A 13814-nucleotide genomic window follows, 5' to 3' on the forward strand; every position below is an offset into this window, starting at 1 on the left:
GCATAGAAAGGGCCAACGCATGCGAGCAACGCGCCCTATCGCACCTCTGGCAAGTCTGAGGCGAGGTGGAGGACGCCGGTGCCGGCGTTTAGCGTCTACCATAGATGGCGGCCAGCGTCGTCTAGTTAGCTAAGAGTAAGTTAGTACTTATACGCTACTAGAGTATTAATGGGAGTAGATAGTTAACTTGGCTATGATGGTTGTCAACGTGGAAGTTTAGTACTCTATATGTGGATCAGAACTGTTACTTTGCTCTAAATGTTGAACTTTCCGTTTGAACGTACGAAATGGGTTGTTAGTTTTTAAATGGGTTGTTGATGTCTACTACACAACCTTCTTCGTGTAGACGTTGCTGGGCCTCCAAGTGAAGAGGTTTGTAGGACAGTAGCAAATTTCCCTCAAGTGGATGACCTAAGGTTTATCAATCCTTAGGAGGCGTAGGATGAAGATGGTCTCTCTCAAGCAACCCTGCAATCAAATAACAAAGAGTCTCTTGTGTCCCCAACACAACCAATACAACGGTAAATTGTATAGGTGCACTAGTTCGGTGAAGATACGGTGATACAAGTGGTATATGGATAGTAGATAATGGTTTTTGTAATCTAAAAATATAAAAACAACAAGGTAACAAGTGGTAAAAGTGAGCGTAAATGGTATTACAATGCGTTGAAACAACGCCTAGGGTTCATACTTTCACTAGTGAAAGTTCTCTCAACAATAATAACATATTTGGATCACATAACTATCCCTCAACATGCAACAAAGAGTCACTCCAAAGTCACTAATAGCATAGAACAAACGAAGAGATTATGGTAGGGTACGAAACCACCTCAAAGTTATTCTTTCCAATCAATTCGTTGGGCTATTCCTATAAGTGTCACAAACAGCCCTAGAGTTCATACTAGAATAACACCTTAAGACACAAATCAACCAAAACCCTAATGTCACCTAGATACTCCAATGTCACCTCAAGTATCCGTGGGTATGATTATATGATATGCATGACACAATCTCAGATTCATCTATTCAACCAACACATAGGACCTCAAAGAGTGCCCCAAAGTTTCTATCGGAGAGTAAAGACGAAAACGTGTGCCAACCCCTATGCATAGGTTCATGGGCGGAACCCACAAGTCGATCACCAAAACATACATCAAGTGGATCAATAGAATACCCCATTGTCACCACAGGTATCCCACGCAAGACATACATCAAGTGCTATCAAATCCTTAAAGACTCAATCTGATAAGTTAACTTCAAAGGGAAAACTCAATCCATTACAAGAGAGCAGAGGGGGAGAAACAACATAAGATCCAACTATAATAGCAAAGCTCGCGATACATCAAGATCGTACCACCTCAAGAACACGAGAGAGAGAGAGAGAGAGAGATCAAACACATAGCTACTGGTACATACCCTTAGCACCGAGGGTGAACTACTCCCTCCTCGTCATGGAGAGCGCCGGCATGATGAATATGGCCACCGAAGAGGGATTTCCCCCTCCGGCAGGGTGCCGGAACGGGTCTAGATTGATTTTCGGTGGCTACGGAGGCTTCTGGCGGTGGAACTCCCGATCTATTCTGCTCCCCGAAGCTTTTAGGGTATATGGGTATATATGGGAGGAAGAAGTACGTCGGTGGACCTCCGGGCTGTCCACGAGGCAGGGGGCGCGCCCAGGGGGTGGGCGCACCACCCACCCTCGTGGGTAGCCCGGGGCTCTCCTGGTCCACCTCCGATACTCCGTGGGCTTCTTTTGGTCCAAAAATAAGTTCCGTGAAGTTTCAGGGCAATTGGACTCTGCTCGATTTTCCTTTTCTGCGATACTCTAAAACAAGGAAAAAACAGAAACTCACAGTGGGCTCTGGGTTAATAGGTTAGTCCCAAAAATCATATAAAATATCACATAAATGCATATAAAACATCCAAAGTTGATAATATAATAGCATGGAACAATCAAAAATTATAGATACGTTGGAGACGTATCAGCATCCCCAAGCTTAATTCCTGCTCGTCCTCGAGTAGGTAAATGATAAAAATAGAATTGTTTATGTGGAATGCTACCTAACATATTTATCTAAGTAATTCTCTTTATTTTGGCATGAATGTTCAGATCCATAAGATTCAAGACAAAAGTTTAATATTGACATAAAAATAATAATACTTCAAGCATACCAACAAAAAAATTATGTCTTCTCAAAATAACATGGCCAAAGAAAGTTATCCCTACAAAATCATATAGTCTGGCTATGCTCCATCTTCACCACACAAAATATTTAAATCATGCACAACCCCAATGACAAGCCAAGAAATTGTTTCATACTTTTGATGTTTTCAAACCTTTTCAATCTTCACGCAATACATGAGCGTGAGCCATAGACATAGCACTATAGGTGGAATAGAATGGTGGTTGTGGAGAAGACAAAAAGGTGAAGATAGTCTCACATCAACTAGGCGTATCAATGGGCTATGGAGATGCCCATCAATAGATATCAATGTGAGTGAGTAGGGATTGCCATGCAACAGATGCACTAGAGCTATAAGTATATGAAAGCTCAACAAAAAGAACTAAGTGGGTGTGCATCCAACTCGCTTGCTCACGAAGACCTAGGGCGTTTTGAGGAAGCCCATCATTGGAATATACAAGCCAAGTTCTATAATGAAATATTCCCACTACTATATGAAAGTGACAACATAGGAGACTCTCTATCATGAAGATCATGGTGCTACTTTGAAGCACAAGAGTGGTAAAAGGATAGTAGCATTGCCCCTTCTCTCTTTTTCTCTCATTTTTTATTTTTTATTTTTTTTATTTGGGCCTTCTCTTTTTTATGGCCTCTTTTCTCTTCCTTTTTTTTATTTGGGCTTCTTTGGCCTCTTCTATTTATTTATTTTCGTCCGGAGTCTCATCCCGACTTGTCGGGGAATCATAGTCTCCATCATCCTTTCCTCACTGGGACAATGCTCTAATAATGATGATCATCACACTTTTATTTACTTACAACTCAAGAATTACAACTCGATACTTAGAACAAGATATGACTCTATATGAATGCCTCCGGCGGTGTACCGGTATGTGCAATGACTCATGAGTGACATGTATGAAAGAATTATGAATGGTGGCTTTGCCACAAATACGATGTCAACTACATGATCATGCAAAGCAATATGACAATGATGAAGCGTGTCATAATAACGGAACGGTGGAAAGTTGCATGGCAATATATCTCGAAATCTCTATGGAAATGCCATAATAGGTAGGTATGGTGGCTGTTTTGAGGAAGGTATATGGTGGTTTTATGGTACCGGCGAAAGTTGTGCGGTACTAGAGAGGCTAGCAATGGTGGAAGGATGAGAGTGCGTATAATCCATGGACTCAACATTAGTCATAAAGAACTCACATAATTATTGCAAAAATCTATTAGTTATCGAAACAAAGTACTATGCGCATGCTCCTAGGGGGATAGATTGGTAGGAAAAGACCCATCGCTCGTCCCCGACCGCCACTCATAAGGAAGACAATCAATAAATAAATCATGCTCCGACTTCATCACATAACGGTTCACCATACGTGCATGCTACGGGAATCACAAACTTTAACACAAGTATCTCTCAAATCCACAACTACTCAACTAGCATGACTCTAATATCACCATCTCCATATCTCAAAACAATCATAAGGAATCAAACATCTCATAGTATTCAATGCACTTTATATGAAAGTTTTTATTATATCCCACTTGGATGCCTATCATATTAGTACTAAATTCATAACCAAAGAAAATTACCATTCTTTTTAGGACTCTCAAAATAATATAAGTGACGCATGAGACTTCATCTACTTCTATAAAATAAAACCACCACCGTGCTCTAAAAAGATGTAAGTGAAGCACTAGAGCAACAACAAACTACTCCGAAAGATATAAGTGAAGATCTATGAGTAGTCGAATAATCATGCAACTATGTGAAGACTCTCTAACATTTAAGAATTTCAGATCTTGGTTTTTATTCAAACAGAAGGCAAAACTAAATAAAATGATGCTCCAAGCAAAACACATATCATGTGGTAAATAAAAATATAGCTCCAAGTAAAGTTACCGATGAACGAAGATGAAAGAGGGGATGCCTTCCGGGGCATCCCCAAGCTTAGACTTTTGGTTGTCCTTGAATATTACCTTGGGGTGCCTTGGGCATCCCCAAGCTTAGGCTCTTGCCACTCCTTATTCCATAGTCCATCGAATCTTTACCCAAAACTTGAAAACTTCACAACACAAAACTTAACAGAAAACTCGTAAGCTCCGTTAGCAAAAGAAAACAAAACACCACTTCAAGGTACTGTAATTAACTCATTCTTTATTTATATTGGTGTTAAACCTACTGTATTCCAACTTCTCTATGGTTTATAAACTCTTTTACTAGCCATAGATTCATTAAAATAAGCAAACAACACACGAAAAACAGAATCTGTCAAAAACAGAACAGTCTGTAGTAATCTGTAACTAAAGCAAACTTATGTAACCCCTAAAATTCTAAAATAAATTTCTGGACGTGAGGAATTTATATATTAATCATCTTCAAAAAGAATTAACTAAATATCACTCTCCAATAAAAAATGGCAGCAATTCTCGTGAGCGCTAAAGTTTCTGTTTTTTACAGCAAGATCAACAAGACTTTCCCCAAGTCTTCCCAACGGTTCTACTTGGCACAAACACTAATTAAAACATAAAAACTCAATCATAACATAGGATAGATTAATTATTTATTACTAAACAGGAACAAAAATCAAGAAACAAAAATAAAATTTGGTTGCCTCCCAACAAGCGCTATCGCTTGACGCCCCTAGCTAGGCATGATGATTTCAATGATGCTCACATAAAAGATAAGAATTGTAACATAAAGAGAGCATCATGAAGAATATGACTAGCACATTTAAGTCTAACCCACTTCCTATGCATAGGGATTTTGTGAGCAAACAACTTATAGGAACAATAATCAACTAGCACAGGAAGGCAAAACAAGCATAACTTCAAAACTTTAAGCACATAGAGAGGAAACTTGATATTATTGCAATTCCTACAAGCATATATTCCTCCCTCATAATAATTTTCAGTAGAATCATGAATGAATTAAACAATATAACCAGCACCTAAAACATTCTTTTCATGATCTACAAGCATAGAAAATTTACTACTCTCCACATAAGCAAGATTCTTCTTATTCGTAATAGTGGGAGTATCATAATAAACTCGAATACTATAAATTGTTTCCACATTAAAAGAGTAATGTTCAGAAAAATGGTAATCATAATCATGACAAGTTTTATAAATATAATCATCACTACTTTTTATAGCATAAGTGTCATCACAATAATCATCATAAGTAGCAACTTTGTTCTCATCATAATCAATTGAAACCTCTTCCAAGATAGTGGAATCATTACTAAATAAAGTCATGACCTCTCCAAATCCACTTTCATAAATATATTCATGATAAGTAGGAGGCATGCTATCATCATTATAAATTTGCATATCAAAACTTGGGAGACTAAAAATATCATATTCATTAAACATAGCATCCCCAAGCTTGGGACAAACATTAATTGTGGCAAATATATTCTGAAAAACATCATCTTCATCAATCATAGCATCCCCAAGATTGGGCCTTTTCATATCATAAGCATAATCACTCTCATCATCAATAGTATGGATAGCACTGATAGTATAGCAATTATCATCATCACAATGAGTAATAGGAGCACCATTATTTGGGATAGATACCTTTCTACCTTTGCTTCTCCGTCTTTTCTTTTTCTTCTTCACATCATGTGTGGGTTTAATCTTCTTTTTGGAGCTCCTTATTAATGATATTGGTTGAATAGAAGGCTCCTCCTCATTACCTGATTCATCATACGAAATAATAGGAGGATATTGGGAAGTCTCTTCCCTTCCATTAGTATTCTCTTCATCCTCTATTTCTTTTCTTTTCTTTATGTAATTGGCAATATAAGGGTTTTCAATGCAATTCACCGCACAATACATATAAATTTCCTTTAGATCAAAATCAAGAAATTTATCGAGATTAAATGTTGGAATACCCTCCATTATACGTTTCATTTCTTCATAACCCAAAAGAAGACTAAGCTCTTTATGATGCTCAAGGGTAATCAAGTTATCACAATTTTTGGACACGACTTGATCATGAAACAAATAGCATTGGAGCTTTAAATGACCATGTTCATTGCAAAGTTCACAAGGATGGCGATAAATATTGAATCTTTCAGCACAAACATCTAGCCTTTATTGCAAAAATTAAGATTCTAAATGCTTATGCCTCTTGCAGTATCTATCTTCCCTATTTGGTGTGTACTTGCAAACCCAATGCACTCCACAAAAATTGACATGTTTATAGGAGACATTTTCATCATAACTAGTGCAATCATCATTAGTACTATGGATATTCAAGGAGTTCATACTAGCAACATTGCAATCATGCTCATCATTCAAATATTTAGTGCCAAACATTTTAATGCATTCTTCTTCTAACACTTTGGCACAATTTTCCTTTCCATCATACTCACGAAAGATATTAAAAAGATGAAGCGTATGAGGCAAACTTAATTCCATTCTTTTGTAATTTTCTTTCATAAACTAAACTAGTGATAAAACAAGAAACTAAAACACTCGATTGCAAGATCTAAAGATATACCTTCAAGCACTCACCTCCCCGGCAACGGCGCCAGAAAAGAGCTTGACGTCTACTACACAACCTTCTTCTTCTAGACGTTGTTGGGCCTCCAAGTGCAGAGGTTTGTAGGACAGTACCAAATTTCCCTCAAGTGGATGACCTAAGGTTTATCAATCCGTAGGAGGCGTAGGATGAAGATGGTCTCTCTCAAGCAACCATGCAACCAAATAACAAAGAGTCTCTTGTGTCCCCAACACACCCAATACAATGGTAAATTGTATAGGTGCAATAGTTCGGCGAAGAGATGGTGATACAAGTGGTATATGGATAGTAGATAATGGTTTTTGTAATATGCAAGGTAACAAGTGGTAAAAGTGAGCGTAAACGGTATTGCAATGCGTTGAAACAAGGCCTAGGGTTCATACTTTAACTAGTGCAAGTTCTCTCAACAATAATAACATAATTGGATCACATAACTATCCCTCAACATGCAACAAAGAGTCACTCAAAAGTCACTAATAGCGGAGAACAAACGAAGAGATTATGGTAGGGTACGAAACCACCTCAAAGTTATTCTTTCCAATCAATCCATTGGGCTATTCCTATAAGTGTCACAAACAGCCCTAGAGTTCATACTAGAATAACACCTTAAGACACAAATCAACCAAAACCCTAATGTCACCTAGATACTCCAATGTCACCTCAAGTATCCATGGGTATGATTATACGATATGCATCACACAATCTCAGATTCATCTATTCAACCAACACATAGGACCCCAAAGAGTGCCCCAAAGTTTCTACCAGAGAGTCAAGACAAAAACGTGTGCCAACCCCTATGCATAGGTTCATGGGCGGAACCTGCAAGTTGATCACCAAAACATACATCAAGTGGATCAATAGAATACCCCATTGTCACCACGGGTATCCCACACAAGACATACATCAAGTGTTCTCAAATCCTTAAAGACTCAATTCGATAAGGTAACTTCAAAGGGAAAACTCAATCCATTACAAGAGAGTAGAGGGGGAGAAACATCATAAGATCCAACTATAATAGCAAAGCTCACGATACATCAAGATCGTACCACCTCAAGAACACGAGAGAGAGAGAGAGAGATCAAAGACATAGCTACTGGTACATACCCTCAGCCCCAAGGGTGAACTACACCCTCCTCATCATGGAGAGCGCCGGGATGATGAAGATGGCCACCGGAGATGGATTCCCCCCTCCGGCAGGGTGACAGAACGGGTCTAGATTGATTTTCGATGGCTGCGGAGGCTTCTGGCGGTGGAACTCCCGCTCTATTCTGCTCCTCGAAGTTTTTAGGGTATATGGGTATATATGGGAGGAAGAAGTACGTCGGTGGACCTCCGGGCTGTCCAAAAGGCAGGGGGCGCCCAGGGGGGTGGGTGCTCCCCCCACCCTCGTGGGCAGCCCGAGGCTCTCCTGGTCCACCTCCGTTACTTCGTGGGCTTCTTCTGGTCCAAAAATAAGTTCCGTGAAGTTTCAGATCAATTGGACTCCGTTTGATTTTCCTTTTCCGCGATACTCTAAAACAAGGAAAAAACAAAAACTGGCACTGGGCTCTGGGTTAATAGGTTAGTCCCAAAAATCATATAAAATAGCATATAAATGCATATAATACATCCAAAGTTGATAATATAATAGCATGGAACAATCAAAAATTATAGATACGTTGGAGACGTATTAGTTGTATTTGTCCTCTACGGGTTTAGAGGCTGACTTGTGGGCCTACCAAGTTGACGCGTACACAATCAGGAGATGAGTGTACGTGGAGAGGATGATAGAAGGGACCCGCCAAGGTCATGGCAGTATGCAAGCAAGTGCCTCCTTATTTCAAGCCAATAAAAAATGGCTCCTTTTAATGGATTTCTGACATATTGGTCCCATGCCATTGTCAACATAGTCAATAAATGAGAGAATTGCACAACGAGCGGCTGACACCAGGGACCCAGCAGCTCGCCCAGTTATTTTTGTTTTGGGTTAATTTGATAAATGCCACTCCAAATCTGGTGTTTCCGAGAAATGCCAGTGCAATTTCCAAACTTTGAAAAATGTCATTTCATGCCATTTCTAGTGGCATTTTTCGAAGTCTGGAGTGGCGTTTTTCAAAGTGTGCAAATTGCAGTGGCGTTCCAAAGTTTGCAAAAATTGCAGTGGCATTTTTCAAAGTTTGGAAATTGCAATGGCAGTTTTATGAATCACCATAATTGGAGTGGTATTTATCTAATTTGTTTTTGAGATGGAAGCAGGGTGTCAACTGGGCTGTGTGGGGCACTCTGGCCTGTCTAGACAGCCTTCTCTTTTATGTTTACCATAGACTAGCCCAGTAGTTTTTTTTCTTCTGAAAATGGCTAGCCCAGTTTTTTGTGATTTGCCAAATAAGTCGCGTTGTCAGGCATGTTGGGCTGCAAATCTTTCAAGACGAGGAGAGCTTCATTCGGCTAGCCGAGATAATGGCCTATCAGTAATGAGAAATGGGCTGTACATTTTTAAAACACATCAAACAGGCAATTAGTTTCAAAATTCTTTTTTTTCATTTCGAGATTTTAAATTGCATTGATTTTTATGCATGGACAATTTGTTGGATTTTATATTGATATGCATTTATTTTTAAAATCAGTTTGAATGTGACTCAAAATTTCGGGATTAAAAACAGTTCAGACCGCACCGAAATATGCAAAATTTCATATAATTTTTTAACCGCGGCCACAATATGGGCTGTAATGCTAACAAAAAGAATATGGGCTCCAAAAAAACTTAAGAATTAGCAAATGGGCTGTAAATTATTAGAAATAATGGTAGATGGGTTGTATGTTGTTTTCCACAGATTTGAGGCTTTCCTAATAAAAAGGTTGACGCACAAGCAGTGACTGTTGGATGTCCATCCAACGGCCGTCGTGCTTTTTCAATCTCTGCTTTTCCTGCTCCAGCCGCTCAAACAAGCGCCGGCGGGACTGTCTGCTCCCTCCTCCCCGCGGCCGGCTATGCTGCCGCACAGGCCTCACCGCCCCACCATACTCCCATCGCTGGTCTAGCCATCCCTCTACTTACCCACACCTGCTGTTATTCTCGGGCGACGGCAGACAAACCAGTAAACCGTCGCACAGTCGTACTCCCCTCCGCGTGGGAAACAACTGCCGAGTCTTCCCTGGCTCCGTGTCGTTCCCTTCCTAGACCTTGCCGTCGTCCCCGCCCTGGTGCTCTCGGCGCGGCCTGGTCAACGTGGTCAACGACTGACATGCATCTGAAGTGGACTGTACGTGGAGAGGCTGATAGCTGGGTCCACGGCCGCACGCAAGGAAATGCCTCCTTATTACACGCAAAATAATGATTCCTCCACCTGACATCTGGGACCCACCGAAAGGGCCTCTGTATTTCCTAAAAAAAACGTTACCGCCACTGACATCTTGGACCCACCAGCTATATCTTTGCATGCAAGGAAGTGCCTCCTTATTACGCACAGAAAAATGAATACTCCCCCTGCAAGCTGGGACCCAGTATAGTGGGAGGCTGACTTGTGGGCCTACTAAGTTGACGGGGACGAAGGGCTTTGTCAACTTAGTCAATACGCACGATTCTAGCTCCAGTGACCGGACGATGTCCATCCAACGGCCATAGTGCTTCTTCAACCTCCGGTCTTCTTGCTCTAGCCGCCCAAACCAGCGACGGTCGTGCCTCGTGCTCCTGCCTTCCGTGGCCGGCTGCGATGCCGCGGAGGCCTCACCACCCCCTACTACTCCCACCGCTGGCCAGGCCATCCCTCTACTCACCCACACCCTCTGTTATTCTGTGGCGATGGCAGCCTCACACCACAGAGAACCAGTGAACCCTCATACTCCTCTACGCATGGGAATCCACTACCGCGTCTTCCCCGGCTCCGCGTCGTCCCCTTCCTAGGCCTCGCCGTCATTCACCGCCCTGGTGCTCTCGGCGCGGCGTGGTCAATGTGGTCAAGGAACGACTTCCATCGGAAGAGTGTTGTACGTGGAGAGGCTGATAGCTGGGTCCATGATGGCCGCAAGGAAGTGCCTCCTTATTACGCGCAAAATAATTATTCCTCCACCTGATAGCAGGGACGCACCGGACGGGCCACCATATTTCATGAAAACACATTTCCCCCTGACTGCTGGGACCCACCAGCTACATCTTGGCACGCAAGGAAGTGCCTCCTTATTACGCACAAAAAAATGAATACTCCCCCTGCTAGCTGGGACCCAGTATAGTGGCAGACTCACTTGTGGGCCTACTAAGTTGACGGGGACGGAGGGCTTTGTCAACTTAGTCAATATCCATGATTCTAGCTCCAGTGACCGTACGATGTCCATCCAACAGCCGTAGTGCTTCTTCAACCTCTGGTCTTCTTGCTCTAGCCGCCCAAACCAGCGCCGGTCGTGCCTCGTGCTCCTGCCTCCCGTGACCGGCTGCGATGCGGCGAAGGCCTCACCGCCCCCTACTACTCCCACCGCTGGCCAGGCCATCCCTCTACTCACCCACACCCCCTATTATTCTGTGGCGACGACAGCCTCACACCATAGCGAACCAGTGAACCCTCATACTCCTCTATGTGTGGGCATTGATTGTTGCGTCTTCCCCGGCTCGGCGTCGTCCCCTTCCTAGGCCTCGTCGTCGTCCACCGCCCTGGTGCTCTCGGCGCGGAGTGGTCAACATGGTCAAGGAACGGCTTCTATCGGACGTGGACTGTACGTGGAGAGGCTGATAGTTGGGTCCACGGCCGCAGCAAGGAAGTGCCTCCTTATTACGCGGAAAATAATGATTCCTCCACCTGATAGCAGGGACCCACCAGACGGGCAACCATATTTTGCGAGAAAAAACGTTCCCCCTGACTGCTGGGACCTACCAGCTACATCTTTGCACACAAGGAAGTGCGTCCGGGATAAAAAAATGATTCGCCCCCTGACTGCTGGGACCCACCAGCTACATCTTCGCATGCAAGGAAGTGCATGACAGTCGGGACCCACCTGGTAGTTGCGTACGTAGCGTTGTCATTCTGGTCACAAACATGTACATACATACTGGTCGATGTAGAGGCACGCACGTGTCATAGTAGAGGCGCGCCCGTAGCATGTACGCGTACGTACAACGGCTAGTGTGCAAGAAAGAAAATACGACCACGTAAGTACATATGGGCAGGGTCTCGAACACCTACTCGCGCATATGTACGGCCAAGGCTCATGTACATGGCTGGGTCGGAACAGAGAAACTGTGTCGTCGTCGTGTTCATGGGGAGCCAACCGGCTGGGTCAGAATGGAATGCGTCGTCATGTTCATCGGGAAGGCTTGGACGGAACAGCCGATGGAAACGAGGCCTGTCATACCGCAGAACAGAGGAAACGGCCTTGTGTTCGATCGGCCACGGTCGAAACGGGATCCTGTTCATTAGGAGGGGTCTGGTGTACCGCAAAATGGAGGAAACGGACCTCGTACGGTCGAAACGGGGGTCCTGTTCATCGGGAGGGGTGTGGCGTACCGCAAAACGGAGGAAACGGACTTGTGTTGGAGCGCTACGGTCGAAACGGGGTCCTGTTCATCAGGAGGGGTGTGGCGTACCGCAAAATGGGGCTCCACGGGATACTGTTCATCTCCACCGTCGACCCTCCAGCCTCCACGGGCTACTGTTCATCCTCCACCGCGCGCTACTCCACCGGCTACTGTTCAACCAGCCCTCTCCATGGGTTCCTGTTCAACCACCCCTCCACGAGCTACTGTTTATCCAGCCCTCCACCGTCTACTGTTTCATCCAGCCCTCCACGGGGTGGTCCTGTTCATCCAGCCTTCCACGGGGTCATGTTCATCTAGCCCCAACCGGCTCGATTGATCGGGGTCCTGTTCATCCAGAGGCAACACCTCGGAGTCCTGTTCATCCACCCCCACCGGGAACTGTTCATCCACCCCCCCCCAGCAATGCTCATTGTTCATCCAGAGGCAGCATCGATCAGCTTCAGTTAGCGGCAGTAGCAAAGGAATCACTCGATCGGGTTCAGTTAACAGCCATCGATCGATCGCTCGGGTTCAGTAACGCGTAGCCTTCAGTGCAATCGCTCGGGTTCAGTTAGAGCCCAACACCTCGCACCCACGCACGTGCGTGTACGAGAGAAACACGCACCGCTCGGCCCCGACCACCCACCGTAACCGGGAACACCCCGATATTTTCCTCGCCCTCGCTTCTACCATGGTTTTTTCCGTCATGGACGGCCCAAAGAATGTCATGCAGCTGCGTCTCCGGCCCGCCCAGGACGAAAAGCCCATTTTTTGTCATGATTTTTGGTCATAGAAGTAGGAGCCCACCACATCTACGCTGATACCAGGTTTTGTCATAGAAGTGTCATAAGTATGACAGAATTTTTTTTCGTTCGGCCCAAAATTTCACGGATGTGTCTTTTTTTGTAGTGAACACTTCTATAGGGACAACTGTATGCATCAAGGCTCCCTATCCCCAATGGTTTTCTGGGTCATGTGGGAAGGACCCCCGGATCGCACACACTCACACAACGATGGTTCAAAATGTCATCACAAAAAGGGGTTAAAAACCGTTTGTATAGCACCTCGCTGTACCAGTGGGGGAACTTGACGAGGTTTATGTGGGAGAAGAGGAGATCGGGAAGATCGCAAAGGAGGAGTCCCATCTAGTTGTTGTAGAGAGGTGGACGACAACTTGTTCGTGATCCATGTTTTGTGCCTTGGAGTTTGGAAGCGGGTAATGTTCCATAGTCCATGGATCTTCCGTGGCCTTATGGTGCTAAGCGAGGAGTTTGACGGTAAACGCGCATTGGAATCGATAAATTTGCAGAGGGCGCCAGTTTGGGCTCAAATTCATAAAATCCCAAACCTATACTGGAAGGAAGCCATAGCTGATCAGTTGGCAAGGAGAATCAACATAGTCCAGAGTACCGAGCTCAATCCAACTCGGTACTTTGAAGGGAATTATGTGCATGTGCGGGCAAGCATAGATGTCTCAACGCCGTTAATCTGTTGGACGCCCCTGAATCTCGCCGGTGAGAGAATTTTTCTTAAGATCAAGTACAAGAAAATTGGCTAGTTTTGTGTAGTTTTGTGGCCTCCTTGGTCATGACATGGAAGAATGTAG

The sequence above is a fragment of the Triticum urartu genome, chromosome 3 (genome assembly GCF_003073215.2).
Source record: "Triticum urartu cultivar G1812 chromosome 3, Tu2.1, whole genome shotgun sequence".
Classification (NCBI taxonomy): domain Eukaryota; kingdom Viridiplantae; phylum Streptophyta; class Magnoliopsida; order Poales; family Poaceae; genus Triticum; species Triticum urartu.